The sequence below is a fragment of the Erpetoichthys calabaricus genome, chromosome 12 (genome assembly GCF_900747795.2).
Source record: "Erpetoichthys calabaricus chromosome 12, fErpCal1.3, whole genome shotgun sequence".
Lineage (NCBI taxonomy): Eukaryota > Metazoa > Chordata > Cladistia > Polypteriformes > Polypteridae > Erpetoichthys > Erpetoichthys calabaricus.
In genome coordinates this window covers 118,642,205-118,661,717 of record NC_041405.2, presented here as the reverse complement: position 1 = coordinate 118,661,717, position 19,513 = coordinate 118,642,205, and positions in this window count along the sequence as shown.

Here is a 19,513-nt window from a genome sequence, read left to right as displayed (position 1 = left end):
GACGTTTTGAGAGAGATTAAGAAACACTTCACTGATACTTTGTAAGAGTTATGAAGACCCAAGGAAGTGTATGTTAAGGTCATGTTACATAATAGTAAATGAGTAATAGATGCATTTTTGCAGTACCTAAATTAAACCACTACCAATAATTTTGCAGTTTTTAACAACATTTAAACTTAAAAGAACTCAAAACTGTTTTGTGTGAACTCAGCAAACATTTTCAACACATTCCTTTTTCTTACCTTTAATGAAATTAAAATGAAATTAAATATAAAGAGTACATTTCACCACATGATTACTTTTTAATTAAATTGGCTTGTGTCTTATCTTTGTATTAGTTAATTTAATTATAATAATTAAGTTATAATTTGCAAAAAAGGTTTCAAGCTTACTATTTAATTACTTTAAAAGCCCAACTATTTATTTTACTAAAATATATAAATTACAAATCGCATGACATAACATAGCAGGAAGGGGGCATGATAGATGTAAGGCAGCAATTACTTAATACCCTTTATGCCACAAAAAAGCAAATTAATGCCAGTGCTTTGCATACTTTGTTCGGGGAAACCATGAGAACTTTTTTAGTTCTCTGGCTGAGCAGATGTTTTCTTAATTTTATTGATTTTATTAAAATCAAATAACATTCCATACAAATAACTCAAGTTTTACAAAAAAAAAGGTTCTAAACAAATCAACCCCACACCCCTGAGAAAAAGAGCTAGGCCAGCAGAGTAAAACTTGAAGCTAGTAAAAAGAAATAAATAGATAAATTAATAAATGAATAAAGATAAATGGAGAGAAAGAGGGAAGAGAACCTGTTTCCTCAATTTAAATGCTTATTCTAAAATTTTATTGATTAGATCCTGCCAGGTTTTGAAAAAGTTTTATACAGATTTTCTAAGTGCAAATTTGATTTTTTCCAGTTTTAAATAGTATAAAACATCAGTTACCCACTGACTTAGAAAAGGAGAGTTAGGATTCTTCCAGTTGAGCACGATAAGTCTATGTGCCAATAGTGTAGTGTAAGTGTAGTTTTTTGAACCTGTGATTAAAATTTTTTGAACCTGTGGTTAAAATTTAAAACAATTCTAGCATGGCAATATTTTTATAGAATAAAGTTATTAATGCTTTCCATGTTCCTTAATGCACAAAGCAGATTAGAACATTGATTGATAGATGTGTCACAGGTGTCTGGTCACACTTATAGGTAATCTAACTTTGTCACCATTAAAATATCCGACTACGCCACCCAGTTTTATCAAGAGACTGGGAACTCCTGAAATTTACCAATAATAGCACACAGGTTTCTTTAAATTGGGTGGTGAGTAAACACACAATGAAAGACACAACAGTAATTTTAGAAAAAAGCAACAGTAAGTTCTATTACACAAAACAATATAAGGTACATTAAAAAGATAAACGAACATAACAAAAACTAAACATATCAGGAATCAATTTCCCTTTTTTAAAAAAGGAAAATACACAGTCCACCCTCTAAAAGTCCGTTAAACACAAGAATTGGAGGATACAACCTTTAGTGGTGCAGAGTCCAGTTTGTGCACTGTGTTACCCCAACACTTAATTGTTCAATTGTCCATGGATGCACTCTGTTTCCAGGCAGAAGTTGTATCAAATTGTTGACTCCCTGTTGGCGTCTCTTCGTTGTTCCTTTTTCTTCCATTCTGGGCTCCTTGTGTGGCTGGGACCTAGGCACGCCTCATTCCTCGTCTGTCAGCTTCACTTGGTCCTCTCATACAGCTTCCCTCTTTCGCTGGACCCATAACTGGTGTCTAATTGTGGAGCTGTCTCTTCCTCCCTGGAAGTAAATGTTGCCGTCCTTGTGCCTCACGTCGTGCCAGCCAGGTACCCTTGTCTGCCTGTGAGCCCCTGTGCCCTGTCCGAGTGTCTTGGCAGCGTTCCCTGTGGACTCTCCCTCCTGCCTTCTGCTGCCCAGAAGTTTATATTTACTTCAGTCCCTGCTGTTGTCAGTCCTGGACAAACAGTTTAATCAATGGCACATCTAAATTGCCTGGGTTTAACAATTAATAAAAATACAAGTTAACAAAATGTATGGTTACCAAACATTAATAAGTACAGATATGCTGATTAGGAACCAATATTTCCAAGCCAGGTAAATACAAACATTCTCTAAGGCCAGACTTCAAAGCAGTGACTCCCTTGCAAGACAGCAAATACCATTAATAAGTACAGACATGCTGATTAGAAACCAATGTTTCCAAGCCAGGTAAATACAGACATTCTTCTAAGGCCAAACTTCAAAGCAGTGACTCCCTTGCAGGACAGCAAATACCATTAATAAGTACAGATAGCCTTTTAACTTCTCACCCCCCTAGTCCCAACAGTGGGTGCCTAATGGAACCACCCAGTGCACAAAAAAATGTAAAAGTGTCCCCCTCTGACAGATGAGCAAATTTTACTGATTTAACTCAGAGATTTTGATAATTTTTTTACAAACAAACAAGCAAAAACAATCATAAATGGAGCAGTAAGCACCATCTCTAATTGTGGGAGCATCTACAATGATAGCTTCACTATACTGTAACCGACGCATTAAAAAAAAAAAACATACGTAGCTGGGAAAACTTATATTATCTTATATTAACTTATATTATCATCAATCAGAATACACTTTACCTTCAGACCTCAAAGATATTCTCTGATACTTGCACTTTTCTTGGTTGACTATAATTGTTTTTTTCATAGTCTTTCTTGCTGTGATGTTTTCCTTAAGCTGAAGATATGTAAAAAAAATTAACCTTGGGTGTCTTTTCCATATAGCACAAAAATTCATCCACCATTTCTACCTCTTGATCTCCTCAGTTAAGGTTAATTTTGAAGAACACTGTCTCACCATTTACGTCACAAGTGATAACCTCAAATGATGTTTGTACACATCTTTGTGTATTTACATTTGTGTTTGCCAGCTGCATATCTACAAAATTCTGTACCTTTAACATGTTCTTTGGTATACGCATTACAACAACAGAGACATCATCTCTGAACGCTTCATCTTTCCCAGTTATCCGTTGAACTCTTGCAGATCTTGTGAGTAAAAGAGGAACACATCAGAATTACCAGACCACTTCTTGAATAGCAGGAATGATGTATAAATAAATTTGATTGTGCTGCAGCATTCCAGACTCTTGTGTGATGTTTGTATAGTATTACATTAGCCCATCAGTTAAAGCCAAAGTTTAACTCTGAAGTAACTAAATCACAATTAAAATGCAGCTGCAAAGGTGAGTCATATTAGGTTGTTTGCTAATTAGTAGAGTATAATCTACACAAGAAGTCTGACGATTAGCACTTTGGGATGTGAGTTTTCAAAACAACATTAAGTAATCAGTTACAGTTTTAAAAAAGACCAAAGAGATGCATTTGTAATTTGGGCGTCAACTGCCACACAAACAGCAGTACTGTTTCACGTGTCAACAACAGTTTAAATATATTTTATTAGATTTCTCAGTTGTGTCTGATTTCCAATTTTGTGCAATACTTTCTGTTTATCCATTTAGTAAGCTTTCTTAGTGTGCTTTTCAATGACTTGTATGTTATGTTGTTGGGAGATTTGCATTTCTGGTAATGCTATCCTTGAATGTTTTTTCCTAAGGTTTAAGTTAACTACAATTTTCTGAAGGGTGTTAGGAACACTAGACACTTGGCCACAAAGCATTTGCTGGTGCTGGTTACATTTCTCTGTCTGGTGTAGCCACAGTATTCGCTGGCTCAAAGGTTAAACCTGCTTTGTCACAGCTCCAGGAACCTGGAATTTAATGCCATCCAGGGTACCATATGGATGTATGGAGTAGTCTGTATGTGTTCCCTGTCTGTTTAGACTTTTCTACCAGTACTAAAGTTTTCCTTAGATTAACTGGCAACTTGAAATTTGCATGGCATGAGTGAGTCTGGATTTGTGTACAAGAGTAGGGGCTGTGATGGGTTAATACACAGCCAGTGTTGGTTCCTTGTGCTCAAAGGCTGCAGTTAATTCAGTGAGTTAAAAAAAGGTGCTAAGATTTCTTCTTTTTCCTTGCTGCAGCACACTGATTAGCTCTACTACCTCAAGCATCCTAGTTTCAAATGCAGTCCCAGTTGCTGTTGAAGTGGAATTTTCATGGGGTTTTCACTGCAAATCCCCCATTTACTTACACATCCCAAAGGCACGTATGGTCAGTTTTTAATTCCACAATGTCCATATGTGAGTGTGGGTGTATGTGAGAGTGGACCCTGCAAAATATCCATCATCCAGGGCTTATTCCTACATTGTGCACAGTACTGCTCCCACCCAGGGAACCCCAAATTTGGTTAAGCATATTTGTGAAGAATATATCACATGTTTTATCATTAACTTCATTGTTTGTGCCTTTAACAGCTTGTACTTTGACACCTAATCTTTAACTATTTATCCATCCATCCATTTTCCAACCCGCTGAATCTGAACACAGGGTCACGGGGGTCTGCTGGAGCCAATCCCAGCCAACACAGGGCACAAGGCAGGAACCAATCCTGGGCAGGGTGCCAACCCACTGCAGGACACACACAAACACACCCACACACCAAGCACACACTGGGGCCAATTTAGAATCACCAGTCCACCTAACCTGCATGTCTTTGGACTGTGGGAGGAAACCGGAGCGCCCGGAGGAAACCCACGCAGACACGGGGAGAACATGCAAACTCCACGCAGGGAGGACCCGGGAAGCAAACCCAGGTCGGTCCCCAGGTCTCCCAACTGCGAGGCAGCAGTGCTACCCACTGCGCCACCGTGCCGCCCTTTAACTATTTATGTTTTCATTTATTTTTTTCAGTAATATTGTTTCTTTTGTACTTGCTTAAGATGTATTTTTATGTTGGAAGACACTTTTACTGAGTTTATAGGAGACATTGAACAAAGCAAGTCCTTGTGTAATCTACAGTACGGCCTTAATTCCAGCTACTCTGTTCAGGCAAAACCTAGGACCTATGAACAAATTTATCACCTTGTGCTCTTTTGTTGAATCTCCCATTTCTTGTAAGAAACAAGATAATGCAGCCAAACGTTAGTGTTGTGATCAACTAATGAGAGGCAGTTGTCCAGAGGAAATATGGAGCAATAGCTAAGAGATGGAAGGAAAGAATATGGGCAAAGAGAATTGTTATCTGGGCACAGGCAAGAGTCAGTAAATCAAAAGTAAGTGTATTTAATACACTGTTAAAAAAGATACATAGGTAAGTTAGCTCTACAATCTCTCTATTATATAAAAAAATCCAGAGACGAGATGAGATGAGACTTTTTTCAAGAGATTTTTTCAAGTTCCGTGAGATGAGACTTTGGCGATGAGATTTTTTTTCAGGTCCTGCCCTCCTCTCAACCATATTCAGCCATGCACACGATAATCTCATCTCTCATTCGTGTGAATGCTTTTGACAGACACAGTTCCTGTTCTCTCAGCTCTTATAAATTTGAACCTTTTGCTCACTTTAAGTTCCTAATTAAAGAGGACGTATTATGTCCAAATCTTATTGAAGAATTTCATCACGAAGGGATATCAACAGAAGAAATGAGTACACGGGCAATCCTAGCATCAAGAAATGATGAAGTCAAACGAATTAACGCCACAATTGACAATCGGTTACAGGGCAAATTGGTTAAATGCATATCAATAGAATATGCTGAAGCAGTTAGTGGTGATCATGTGGAAGATTAAAATATCAACTTAAAATATCCTGAAGAATATCTACAACCGTTAACACCGTCCTATCTTCCACTGAATGAATTACTGTAGAAATAGAATAGAAAGAAGGATGTATCCAAGAAAGGTAATGTAGTAAATCTTCTGCGGATAACATTAGACAACAAAGGAGATCTTGATATGCCATTCATATTAAAATGTTAACAGTTTCCCATTAGAATAGCTTTTGCAAAGACAATTAACAAATCTCAGAGACAAACATTCAAAAAAGTCATTGTATTTATTGGAGAAAAAGAAACGACGTTTTACGTTACTTTGTCACAATGAAAGTCCAAACACAGAATCAAAATTCAATGCGATATTGACGAAAATTGAATTCCAAAAAATTGTTTTTACTGAAGCTTTACAGTAAAAGTGTAAGCTTAAAAAGTATTTGCATGTTAATTTCAAAGCCAAACAGAACGAAATTGTAATATGCAACGAATAACTTTAACGCAACATGAAGCATAATTTACTTTCAAATTATTACATTTTACTATTTTTAATATGGTTAATTACTCATAGTAATGTAAAATAGTTAATTCTATTAGGCATACTGTATGTAACAATTCCCATGAACATAACAATCTGTTTAAAGGTACATCCGCATCCCCATACACGAGCGGCAGAACCACAAAGAGTCTAGGCAGACACAGGGGTTGGCGAGTGAAGCGAGCAGGGGGCTAAACCCCCTAGATTTTAAAAATTTCCAGAATGGAGCAATATTCAGCATTGGTCGAAATTCATAAATGAATAAATTGTTAATGCCTGAATAGTTCAAATAAATATGGGCATTTTAATAAGAGTAACATTTTCAAGTATGTGCTGTAATGCATATATATTTCAGATTATTACATAGGACTAGATAATAAAATTGTATAATATCAAATTATACTCACTGAAACTTTTTTTTCATAACAAGCTTCCCCTTAGAAGGAACATTGCTGTAGATCATCCCCCCTTTTTTTTTTTACTAAATTTCTATGCACTTTATGGCTATGTAGTTAGTAGTTAGGATTTGTTTTTGAAAATGGAACATATTGTTGTAAATTAGCCTCAGTACCTGTTGAAATCAGGTAATGGAATAATTAAAAGATATTTGCTTTCTCTTGCCCTACTTGTACAGTCAACACCTTTCCTTGTTATTTGCGTGTGTTTTTGTCAACGCCTCTTAACTGGTGCTCTTTTTCTCGACCATGTTCCCATGAAGCCTGCACTCTGATACACTTTCATTATTTTCGAGGTGCCTTTCTCACCTTCTGTCCAGTTTTATACTTTCTGCCTTTGATGACAGCTGTCTCTGTGTGGCTTATATGCCTTTACTCCTCTTCATGCATCTCACATTCACACTTCCGTTTTTGTCAAATCAGCAAAGCCAAACTTAGTGTTTTATTATATAGTAGATAGGAAGGTCCTGTCTTTGAGTACTTTGAATAAGACACTGACAGTAACGAGAATAAGTGCATAATCAATGGCACAGATACAGTATGCATTGCATGATGCCCTGAAAATGTTAACACTAAATTTCAACGTGTCTTATAGAGGTAGCATGGCCAGACCTGTATATACAGTATATCCTTATGCACAGTTTCAATTCTTTAAAGTCTAGATTGAACAAGAAATATTTCTAGCATGTTAGAGGTTTTGGTCCATGCAGAAATAATGCCATCATGCAGCTCCTGCAGTTTTTCAGACATACATTCTTTCTATGATCCCCCGATTTCCCCCTCATTCTAGATATGGTCCATTCGACTAAATCTGCAGAATGCACAGACCTTTGGAGTAAACTGAAGTCAATGCCACGCTCTTGGAAGTAGGCTGAGATGATATATGCTTTGTGACCAGACACATTATCTATTCCTGTAGTGTGAATTTAATTTGAAAAACAGTAGACTGTAGCCATAAAGGAATGCATCATTGCCATCAATTCTAAGGTATGTTGAGGCATTCAAATAACATAAAGAGGCCTAATGTTTTTTTTTTATTTATATAAGATTGGATGGATTAGATTCAGACTGCTTGCAAAAAATTCTAGCAGCAATTTTTCAATTTAAAGTTGTCCAGTTCTGATGACCATGTGTCTCATCTTCCATGTCATTAGATGGCAGGACTGGAAGATGGTGCAGCTTTCTGGTGCTCTAGTCCATGCATGTCAAGTTCCAATACTTTGTGTGTTTCAAAGATGGTTGTATGCAAGTTACTGTTAAAAAGAGCTCTTAATTTAGTATGTGTGCCTTTTCTGTTACCTTGAATAAATCAGGCTTGATATTCAAGCAGGTGGCATTAGTAAATTAAAGATAAGGAAAGAACTATTATACTGTCACATGCATGCGCACTGAGGACAGCTTAACACTAGAATTACCAAAGCCTATGAAAAAACTCGTAAATCCGGCCCACCTTAAATCCCTTCACACTTCTCCGTCAGTGTCTTTTCTCTTGTAAATGTGCCGATCAAGACAAGCAGCAAGCAGCCTACTGTTTCATCCCCCCACTGCCGTAGAATGGCCACAAAGTTCTCCCTGTTCCAGCCTTCATTATCTGGGGGTAAAGAGCTGGAGTTTTAGAATGGAAATAATAGATCGTTATTTGGAACACATGCATTTCATGTGTGTTGCGTTTCTACAACAATCTGTGTAAACACATTGTTAAAACAGAAACATTTTTCATATTTTTGTAATAAATAACAAAATGCAGACATAAACTATATAATGTGTAAAGCCTGAAGTGCAAAGATCAAATAAACACTTTCACAAAAGGTTCAAGGATGATGCAACAGCTTCTGTGGCGCACCAGTAAGAATTGCTGACTTACTGTATAATCAAGAGTCCCCCAGTTTGATCCTGACTGCCTCGTATATTTACCATTTTGAGTAGTGAGCTGCTCTTATTGTTAATATTACATACATTTGATTTGCGTCAGTAACAGCTGGTCTACATTTATAGTACTTGTAAAAGTTACCATCTTTTTTTTCACTTTTATCCTCTCAGTCATGATCACGATACCTACTACCGCCCCCCCCCCCAGGGATCTGATGCTGTTACTTTTTATCTGAAACTGGGAATAACTGTAGATGTGAGTGGTGTTTTGAGACAATCAAACTGGAAATTCTCTAATCTGGATGGATAAAAGCTGACACACAAACACTGGCGAATCTGCCTTGTTTGTATCTCATTGTCACTTTATTTTTTATATTCAATTTTATTGAGTGTTCCTGCTTAAAAAAACAGAAGACATAGGTATATATGATAATTAGAATTATTCATTTTATGACCTGTATAGTACGTTTCGGAAAACATTGCGGCACGGATGCAACATTATTCATAATTATTCATATTCATTTGCACGCCTTCTTGTGCTTGCAATCAGTGACCACATTTTTTTTTTCCCGATCTTGCCCAATCTGCACAGGACTCCAGAACATGCAGAGGAACCAATGTTCCTCTGCAAGGTGAGCCATGAATGCTTTTCTTTGCTCAGTGGACCCGTGTGGTGTTGCGGGTCTACAGCTCCCGTTCAAAAGGCCAGTTTTAATAAATAATCACCGCACTCGCGGCTTAGCGAGGGGGCATGGTGGTTGTGTGGCTGAAGCAGCTCCCGGGATGATTCGTGATGTGGGCGTTTCTCACCTAAGTGCACAGGTGAGAAACTGTCCGCATCCGTGATTGTTCTCAGGGCTACTGATTTTCCACAACTGCCACGTCCTCTTAATACATAGAAGTTTGAGGCGGCTAGGGGTGAAAAAATTAAAGAAAGAAACTGAGGTTATAGGGGAGCAGGAAGCAGTGACGAGAGAGAGAGCACCACTGTGGGTGAGCGAGAGAGCGAGAGAGCATGCAAGTGTGTGCTCGCAGGCAGGCAGCTGGAAGGTAAGCCCCGAGAAGGATGTCTGGCCAACACTCGGTGGGGCAGAAGGAAGCGGTTGCTCCAGCTGAGCGATCATGGAGCTGAAGTGACCAGAGATGAAGGATGGCTGGCCACATAAGGCCAAGAAGGCAGCAGGAGTCGGGAGGCTTGGTTGGTGAAGTCCCTGACATGAGCATCCTGCTCCTGAAGGAAACCAAGTCTTGGACTGGGTTGAATGCGCGACCGAAGCCAGGGATTGGGAGGCCTCCAGACCAGACGAGCGGAGAGAAGGCCAGCTGCTGAGAGGGCGACTCTCCTGTTGCGGGGCCCAGACAGGAGAAGCAGGAGAGCCGCCAGGTAAAAAGAAGTCACCGGGCTTTATTTTAAAGGACTGCTTTCAGCGTTGTTTTAACCTTGTTTTAGAAGGATTGTTTTTTTTTCTGTGTTGTTTTAACCTCCACTTCAGCACTTGGTTTTTACGGATTATTTATTTAATGATTTGGAAGTGCACTTTATTTATTTTGAACACTGTTTCTTTTTGTTGTTGCTTTTAAACAAAAGCACATTGAACTTTTTACACCATCCCCTTGCTCCGTTGTTGTGCCTCACTGCGAGCTCATTGGTAACATTACCGATGGTGTAGGGTCGAACCCGCATTGTCACAACCCGTACATGTCTTGCACAGTACATGTGAATTGGTCACCGCAAGGTGAAGCTTGTTATAGCACCACCATTTCTTCAAAATGTCACATATATTTGTCTCTTTCTTTTTTTCTCCGTACTGCGTTGACATTGTGCACCAGAAGGCATGAGCTTATTCAGTGCAAGCAGGAGCATGCAGGTGGCCGGTTGCTTGTGTTATAACAAGCTTGACCTGGCGGCAAACAACGTGCAAGGCATGTACTGGGTCCACTGAGAAAAGAAGAGTGTTCATGGCTCACCTTGCAGAGGAACATTCTTTCCTCTGCATGTCCTGGAGTCCTGTGCAGACTGGACAAGATCGGGAAAAAAAAACACGGTCACTGATTACAAGCGCAAGAAGGTATGCGAATTAATATGAATAATATGAATACTGTTGCAATCCGTGCCACAATGTTTTCTGAGATGTACTATATAGGTCAAAAAATGAATAATTCCAAATATCATATACAGTGGAACCTCGGTTTGCAAGCATAATTCGTTCCGGAAACGTGCTCGTAGTCCAAAGCACTCATATATCAAAGTGAATTTCACCATAAGAAATAATGGAAACTCAGATGATTTGTTCCACAACCCAAAACTATTCATATAAAAATGATTAATACAAAATATAAAGTAAAAATACATAAAACAAATTAACCTGCACTTTACCTTTGAAAAGAATCACGGCTGGTGTGAGTGAGTTTCTAAACTCTTGTGGGACTGCACCCAACGGGAAGACACGCGTAAGAGCGTCCCAAAGCAATCGCAGTCTCTCAGCGCTGTAGCAGTTCGCTGTAAAAGCAAATCCGAAAAGTTCGCGGACATGCTATAAGCGCCTGCCGTTGATTGGTCATACAAGGAACAAGGAACATTATAAATGTGCAGGGCCCTGCCTGATTGCTGTGTCTGTGTATAAATAACCGCGCTGTTGCTGTTTCAAGCTGAATAAAGCTGGTGTTGCTAAAGTACTGAGACTCAGCTTCGTGTTTTAGGGTGCAAGACGGGGACTCGCACGTCACAGCACACACACAAGAGCACACGCGTGCACGCACACATACACACACACACGAGCGAGCGAGCACATACCACACACACACGCGCACGCGCGTGCACACACGGTCACAATGCTAATGCTGTAGTAAACAGTATACGCTCGTATGGATGTTGACTATATGAGTGAGGCACGCCAACTCAGACGGAGAATAGGAGACGATTGCCCACAATCCCGCAGCAAGAGAGAGAAGAACCATCAGCTCAGTTGTGATCACATGACGCTCAGCAGACAAAGTGTATACATACTACTCGTACTGCAAGAGCTCGCTCGTTTATCAAGTCAAAATTTATTAAAAATTTTTGCTCGTCTTGCAAAACACTAGTAAACCAAGTTACTCACAAACCGAGGTTCCACTGTATACCTATGTATCTGGTTTTTGTCAGTGCGGCTTTGACATCATGGACCATAAGGCGCATACTAATTCAGCGTAAGCAGGAACACTCAATAAAACTGAATTAAAAAAATCAAGTGACAATGAGATATGAATAAGGCAGATTCGCCAGCATTTGTGTGTCAGCTTTTATCCATCCAGATCAGAGAATTTCCAGTTCAGCTGTCTCAAAACACCACTCACATCTACAGTTATTCCCAGTTTCAAATAAAAAGTAACAGCATCAGATCCCTGGGGGAGTGGTAGTATGTATTGTGATCGTGACTGAGAGAATATAAGTGAAAAAAAAAAGGTAACTTTTACAAGAACTATACATTAACAGCAGCTGTTGCAGACGCAAATCAAATGTATGTGTTTATTGTATAATATTAACAATAACACCAGCTCACTACTCAAAATGGTAAGTATACAAAGCATTCAGGATCAAACCGGGGGACTCTTGATTATATGTCAGCAATCTTACTGCTGCACCACGGAAGCTGTTGCATCATCCTTGAACCTTTTGTGAACGTGTTTATTTGATATTTGTACTTCAGGCTTTACACATTATATAGTTTATGTCTACATTTTGTCATTTACTACTAAAATATGAAAACGTTTCTGTTTTAGCGATGTGTTTACATAGATTATTGTAGAAATGGAACACACATGAAATGCATGTGTTCCAAATAACAATCTATTATTTCCATTCTAAAACTCCAACACTTCACTCCCAGATAATCAAGGCATGAACAGGGAGAACTTTGTGGCCGTTCTACGGTAGTAGGGGGATGGAACAGTAGGCTGCTTGCTGCTTGTCTTGATCAGCACATTTACAAAACAAAAGACGCTGATGGAGAAGTGTGAAGTGATTTAAGGTGGGCCGGATTTACAAGTTTTTTCATAGTAATTCTAGTGTTTAAGGCTCAGATAACAGGTAATTCCCCACCAGAACATACCATGGCACTGTTTACTAACACCTTAACTTGTCCTCTCTCTGCAAATTGCAAGATTGATGGCTTTAACACCCTTGACGTCACTTCTGGTGTCTGCCAGCCTGGATCCATTTCTTCCTGCCAGAAGTCCTTATCAGTGGAAGCTCCACCATTTTGAAAAAGTCAACTTTGAGACTCATCTGCAAAGGTGTTTTTCTTTTCTTTTCAATACGTTTATAACAGCCATTTTGTTTAAATTATATTGGGTTTGCCTACAGGTGCCCCAACACTTCACAACTGTCTGTATTTTTTCTTACAGTACATACGATTCAATTGCATAAACGGATACCTTCTAAAACACTGCACACTACTTCCGACCAGGAGCCTCTGCTCTATCTATTATTGGTGTTTTGTTTGGTATACAGTTAGGTCCATAAATATTTGGACAGAGACAATTTTTTTCTGATTTTGGTTTTGTACATTACCACAATGAATTTTAAATGAAACAACACAGATGCAGTTGAAGTGCAGACTTTCAGCTTTAATTCAGTGGGCTGAACAAAACGATTGCATAAAAATATGAGGTAACTAAAGCATTTTTTAACACAATCCCTTCATTTCAGGGGCTCAAAAGTAATTGGACAAATTAAATAACTGGAAGTAAAATGTTCATTTCTAATACTTGGTTGAAAACCCTTTGCTGGCAATGACAGCCTGAAGTCTTGAACTCATGGACATCGCCAGATGCTGGGTTTCCTCCTTTTTAATGGCTCTGCCAGGCCTTTACTGCAGCGGCTTTCAGTTGCTGTTTGTTTGTGGGCCTTTCTGTCTGAAGTTTAGTCTTCAACAAGTGAAATGCATGCTCAATTGGGTTAAGATCAGGTGACTGACTTGGCCATTCAAGAATTTTCCACTTCTTTGCTTTAATAAACTCCTGGGTTGCTTTGGCTGTATGTTTTGGGTCATTGTCCATCTGTATCATGAAATGCCGCCCAATCAATTTGACTGCATTTAGCTGGATTTGAGCAGACAGTATGTCTCTGAACACCTCAGAATTCATTCGGCTGCTTCTGTCCTGTGTCACATCATCAATAAACACTAGTGTCCTAGTGCCATTGGCAGCCATGCACGCCCAAGCCATCACACTGCCTCCACCGTGTTTTATAGATGATGTGCTATGCTTTGGATAATGAGCTGTTCCACGCCTTCCCCATACTTTTTTCTTGCCATCATTCTGGTAGAGGTTGATCTTGGTTTCATCTGTCCAAAGAATGTTTTACCAGAACTGTGCTGGCTTTTTTAGATGTTCTTTAGCAAAGTCCACTCTAGCCTTTCTATTCTTGAGGCTTATGAGTGGCTTGCACCTTGCAGTGCACCCTTTGTATTTACTTTCATGCAGTCTTCTCTTTATGGTAGACTTGGATATCGATACGCCTACCTCCTGGAGAGTGTTGTTCACTTGGTTGGCTGTTGTGAAGGGGTTTCCCTTCACCATGGAAATGATTCTGCGATCATCCACCACTTTTGTCTTCCGTTGACGTCCAGGTCTTTTTGCGTTGCTGAGTTCACCAGTGCTTGCTTTCTTTCTCAGGATGGACCAAACTGTAGATTTTGCCACTCATAATAATGTAGCAATTTCTCGGATGGGTTTTATCTGTTTTCGCAGCTTAAGGATGGCTTCTTTCACCTGCATGGAGAGCTCCTTTGACCGCATCTTGTCTGTTCACAACAAAATCTTCCACATGCAAGCACCACACCTCAAATCAACTCCAGGCCTTTTATCTGCTTAATTGATAATGACATAACGACGGACTTGGCCCACACCTGCCCATGAAATAGCCTTTGAGTCAATTGTCCAATTACTTTTGAGCCCCTGAAATGAAGGGATTGTGTTAAACAAAATGCTTTAGTTGCCTCACATTTTTATGCAATCGTTTTGTTCATCCGACTGAATTAAAGCTGAAAGTCTGCACTTCAACTGCATCTGAGTTGTTTCATTTAAAATTCATTGTGGTAAAGTACAGAACCAAAGTTAGAAAAAAGTTGTCTCTGTCCAAATATTTATGGATCTATCTGTATCTAATATATTCATAGTCCTGTGTCCTATAAAATTCAAAATATGGAAAATACTTAAATGTGTGTCTTGAAGTTTTAACTTCCATTGTTATTTTATTGTCACAGGTAGTCTATATAATAATGATTGATGCCCAGTGGAATTGTTAAATATTTCTCACATTTAAAGTTAAACTGCTATAAATGTTTGACTGGTAATAACTGTAATTGATGACATCTTCTGCAATTGCAGAGTGAAACAGGAAAATGTAAATAAAAAAATCAACATTGCAACATTGTTAGTTAAACAAGACTGAAAGCTGTCTGCAGTCGGCTAAATCTACGTATAAAACTTAAAATGCAACCACTTAAGTCTATCAGTTAATCTTTAATATTTAAAGACCTTTGGGATATCGCTAAGCAAAAATGATAGAATTTTCATTATCTTGACATTGCATTGTTTTGATACTGTGAGTTATTCTGCCATTTCTGCTACCTCTGGCTTAGTGGGAATAAAAGAGCATCTAACATTCTAACTATTGCAGTTTTTATTTTTAATTCACTAATGGAGTTTTCCCTTTTGAATTATTTATTGTATTTGCAATATTCTATAACAGCACACATACCTGCTTGATGGCATACCCACATGTGTCTTTATCCAAACAATTTGCTATACAATGATTTATAAATATTGTTTGAATAACCAGCTCTCCTTTAAAGTGCTAAAGCGCACTCTTTGTTATTAGAATAAACATCATAATGTCCACAAATAAAGTAAGTTAAAGGTTTATTTCATTATGTTTAAATATTTCAGATTTTGTAATGTCTGCTTCAATAAAGCCTTTGTCTCTTGTCTTTGGCATAATCACACATTCTAACAACTTGAAATTTTTAGATGTACATTCTATAAACATTTATGCGCTGTAGCTAATGAGTATAAAAATAGACAAGACGTGAAATTGTGCTAGACTTGACACATCATGTTGCAGCTTCCACATTGCCAGCAATATCAAAAGCTGTGAGTAAATCACGGAAATGAGTAATAAATTAGCTCACCTTCTCTGTACATCCTGTAGATTTTCATGCACAAAAATAACTGTTCTAGGCAGCCAAGCACATTTTGCCTAGTTTCATGAAATTGTAAAAACAGCTTTTTTATTGATATTTCATACTGACATTATGTGTCACTACATGCCTTTCTGATTTTTTACAGCCCACGAGAAATGTTTAGCTTTCATAATTTTATGTGTAGTCATTAAATCTTCAGAATTTTAATAGAATACATTGATTTGTATGCTATTTACCTTTTAGACCTCTTCCATTTTAACCCAGAAAATACTTTTTTAAATAAATTTTTACCACATTTTACTTGTACCTGAAAATATTTTAAACCAGAGATAAATACAGACCATTGTTGAAATAAAGCATAAACCTATTGACACACCAAAAAAAAAAATAAAACAATATGTAGGATCATCCACCATCACAGAGTGATGAGCTAACACTAGTAAAAGTGATAAAGTTAAAGGAAATGAAGAACAGTTTGATGTGGGCTTCACTTGACCTCCACTTATTGCAGAAAAGCTAGGTGCTCACATCACAGCTTCAGTGATCCTTTGATCAGTTAGAGAGGAGTTTGTCTTGGAATCCATTACACATTGGACCACCATCTACTTAAAATGATTTCTATCAAGATAGGCAAAGTTTTTCAAAAGTTGAATATAGTATAAATTGTCTGTCTTGATCCAAGTAAAAATACCAAAATACTGCAAGCACTGACTGGCAGGATAAAACTAAACATACAAACTAAAAGGTTAAAAGTTGTTTGTTTTGATACTAAAAGTACACACAAAAATACAGATTACAAGAACAAAATAAATCATTGAACACAAAGACAGTAACTTATAGATTTGGATCTGTACAGTAAGGTCAAAATTAATTCAGAAGTAGCTTTTGTTTACCTGGGTTAGCATTTAATTTCTCACAAATTAATATGAAGGATGATCAGAATGTTTTGATTCTGAATTTTTAAGCATTTTCCTACGTTGTTGATATCAGAAGTGGAACTTAGGTTAATTCCGATGTAGTAATAAATGTGAATCACAACTTTCTAGCACTTGTGGTTTAAAGTGTGTGTTCCTTGCTTCGGAAGTCAGCATGGAGACCAAACCTCTCAAAATCATGAGTTATGGTATCGTTGAATTTTTAATACTAGAGAACAATAAGGTTTCAGAGACTTGTTCTCACCCAGTCAACATATACTGGGACCAGTAGAGAGATGATTACTACAATTCCACTGCTGCAGGACATCTCTCAAACATAATCCAAGGTCTGGGTGGCCTTCAGCACTGGCAAGCAAAGAAAAAGGTGTCTTCATGGAGTGACTTGTAATGAAGAAGCAAAGAATATTAGTGTGTGAGATAACAAGCACTATAGAGATTAGTCGTGGATCAGTGGAATAAATTCTTCATGAACATGAACAACGTGTGTGCATGATAAATACCCAGAATGCTAACTCCTGAAATGAAGCCATTATACCTGTACATCACAACTTCATTCATTACGTATAGATGAGCTGGATTGACCTCTAACATTCTCTAAAATCCTAGACACTGTTAAATCTCTGCAAAGCATAAAAGCTACAAGATCCAGATGGTTATCAAGCAAAACTTTATAAAAAAAAACTGTTGAAGTAAGCCTGTTAATGAAGGCAATATTAATGAAAAATTGGACTCACTTTTTATACATTTTTTCTAGTTTCTTCATTCCAACAATTGAAAGCTTTGAACATCAGAGGTCATTTGGATATAAGTATAATGGACCTATTAAGCTTCCGGAATTATGTAATTATTATGTTATTTCTTTATTACAAGGCCATTTTGCTTTTTCAATAGGGAATATTCTAAAAAATTGAGCAGTGTGATGTCAACAGTAAAACAATAAATTGCTAGTGCATCGTGCATGACATATCTGATTTTGGGGATGTCACAAGAGCTGATACTTTGGTACTAACCAAGTATGAAAATTCCAAAAATATATTACGTGCTTTTTACAGTATCGGTAGCACCAAGCGAAAGTGAAAGTGAAGCCAAGTGAGGTACCCAGTGAAAGTCTGTACCACATTTATGCATGACTGCAAGTAGAAAAATTTAATTGGCAGGCACAATAATATGTAAGAAAAATGTGAATAAAAACTAAATGTAAAAGTTGCTCACATAGGTGATGTTACAGCACTACATCAACACATGTCCAAAACAAAATCAGCAGAAGTCATGTCTGGAAAAGCCTTTGGTTCAGGAATTCCACCACATGATTGCAGGAATTGTACTGTGTGCAAAATGCATACAGGCTTTTGTAACTGACACTTTTATCTAATTTTGCAGTTAGTCCAGATACAGATTTGTGTGTGCCTTGAGACTGCAATGATGTGACCAATCAAATGTGATTTGTAAAAACCTCACATTTAGTGTCAAAAATTTGTAAGACGAAATTAAATGATGGCAAGATATCATTTCCTACAAAGTCCTGATAAAGGAATGAAGGCTTTGCCTTCACACACATCTACAGAGCACATCTACAGATGGCTGCCCAGGTATACATTCATTTTCTAACTGGTGTATGTAGTTCAGAGTCATGGAAAGCCTCACACAATCCACAACTACACATAAAGGATTGTAAGAAACTGCATACTGGTAGCACTAATAACAGTTGTAGTATGTAAAAATCTGGAGAAGTTTAAAAAAATGGCTGTTTCACTTGTCTACCTTCACAATAAAATAAGATGCACCATTTTGGAATACCAAAATAAAACTCATTTATGTTTTAATAATTTGAAGTACAAAACATGGATCTTTCTTAATAATATATACTGTGTTAATAGAAATATTTACTGAGAAATGCAATTAGCAATACAAGCAAAACCACAAACTTCAGGCATTAAGAATAATATCACTGTGCACTGGGGAAATTCTGAAGGACTGGAAAATGGTAAATATTATCCTGTTATATAAAAAGGGTGACTGGGCAGATCCAAACAAGTATTAGCCAGTAAGTTTAATGTAATATAATATAATATAACAGGAAAATTAATGGAAGAAATTATTAAGGATGAGAGTGAGCAGTTTATGGCAAGTACAGGAGTTTTTCTAAACAGTCAGCATGGGTTCAGAAGAGGGAGGTCGTGTTTTACTAAATGGTGGAGTTCTATGAGGAAACAACAAAAGGATATGATCAAAGTGGAGCATATGATATTATTTACCTTGACTTTCAGAAAGTATTTGAAAAGGTGCCATATGAGAGGCTGGGCATCAAACCAAAACAAGAGGTAGTTCAGAGTGCTGCTTTTAGATGGGTGCAGAATTGGCTCAAACACAGGAAGCAGAGGGTGATGGTGTGAAGAACCTCATCAGAACTGGCCGATGTTAAGAGTGGTGTTCCACAGGGGTCAGTGCTAGAGCTGCTGCTATTTTTAATATATATGAAGGATTTGGATAGGAATATGCTGTAACTAACAACCTGGTTAAGTTTGCAGATGATACCAAGATAGGTGGATTGGCAGTTAATATGGAACCCATTAAATTATTACAGAGGGAATTGAATAGCATAAAGGCTTAGGCAGATTTGTGGCAGATGAAAATTAATGTCAGTAAATGTAAATTATTAAACATAGGAAGTAAAAACATTAAGTTTGAATACACAGTGGGAAGTCTGAAAATTGAGAGTACACCTTATCAGAAGGATTTACGATTCGTAGTGGACTCAATACTATCAACTTCTAAACAGTGTTCAGAAGCCATTAGGTAGGCTAACAGAATGTTAGGTTATATAGCACAATCTGTGGAGT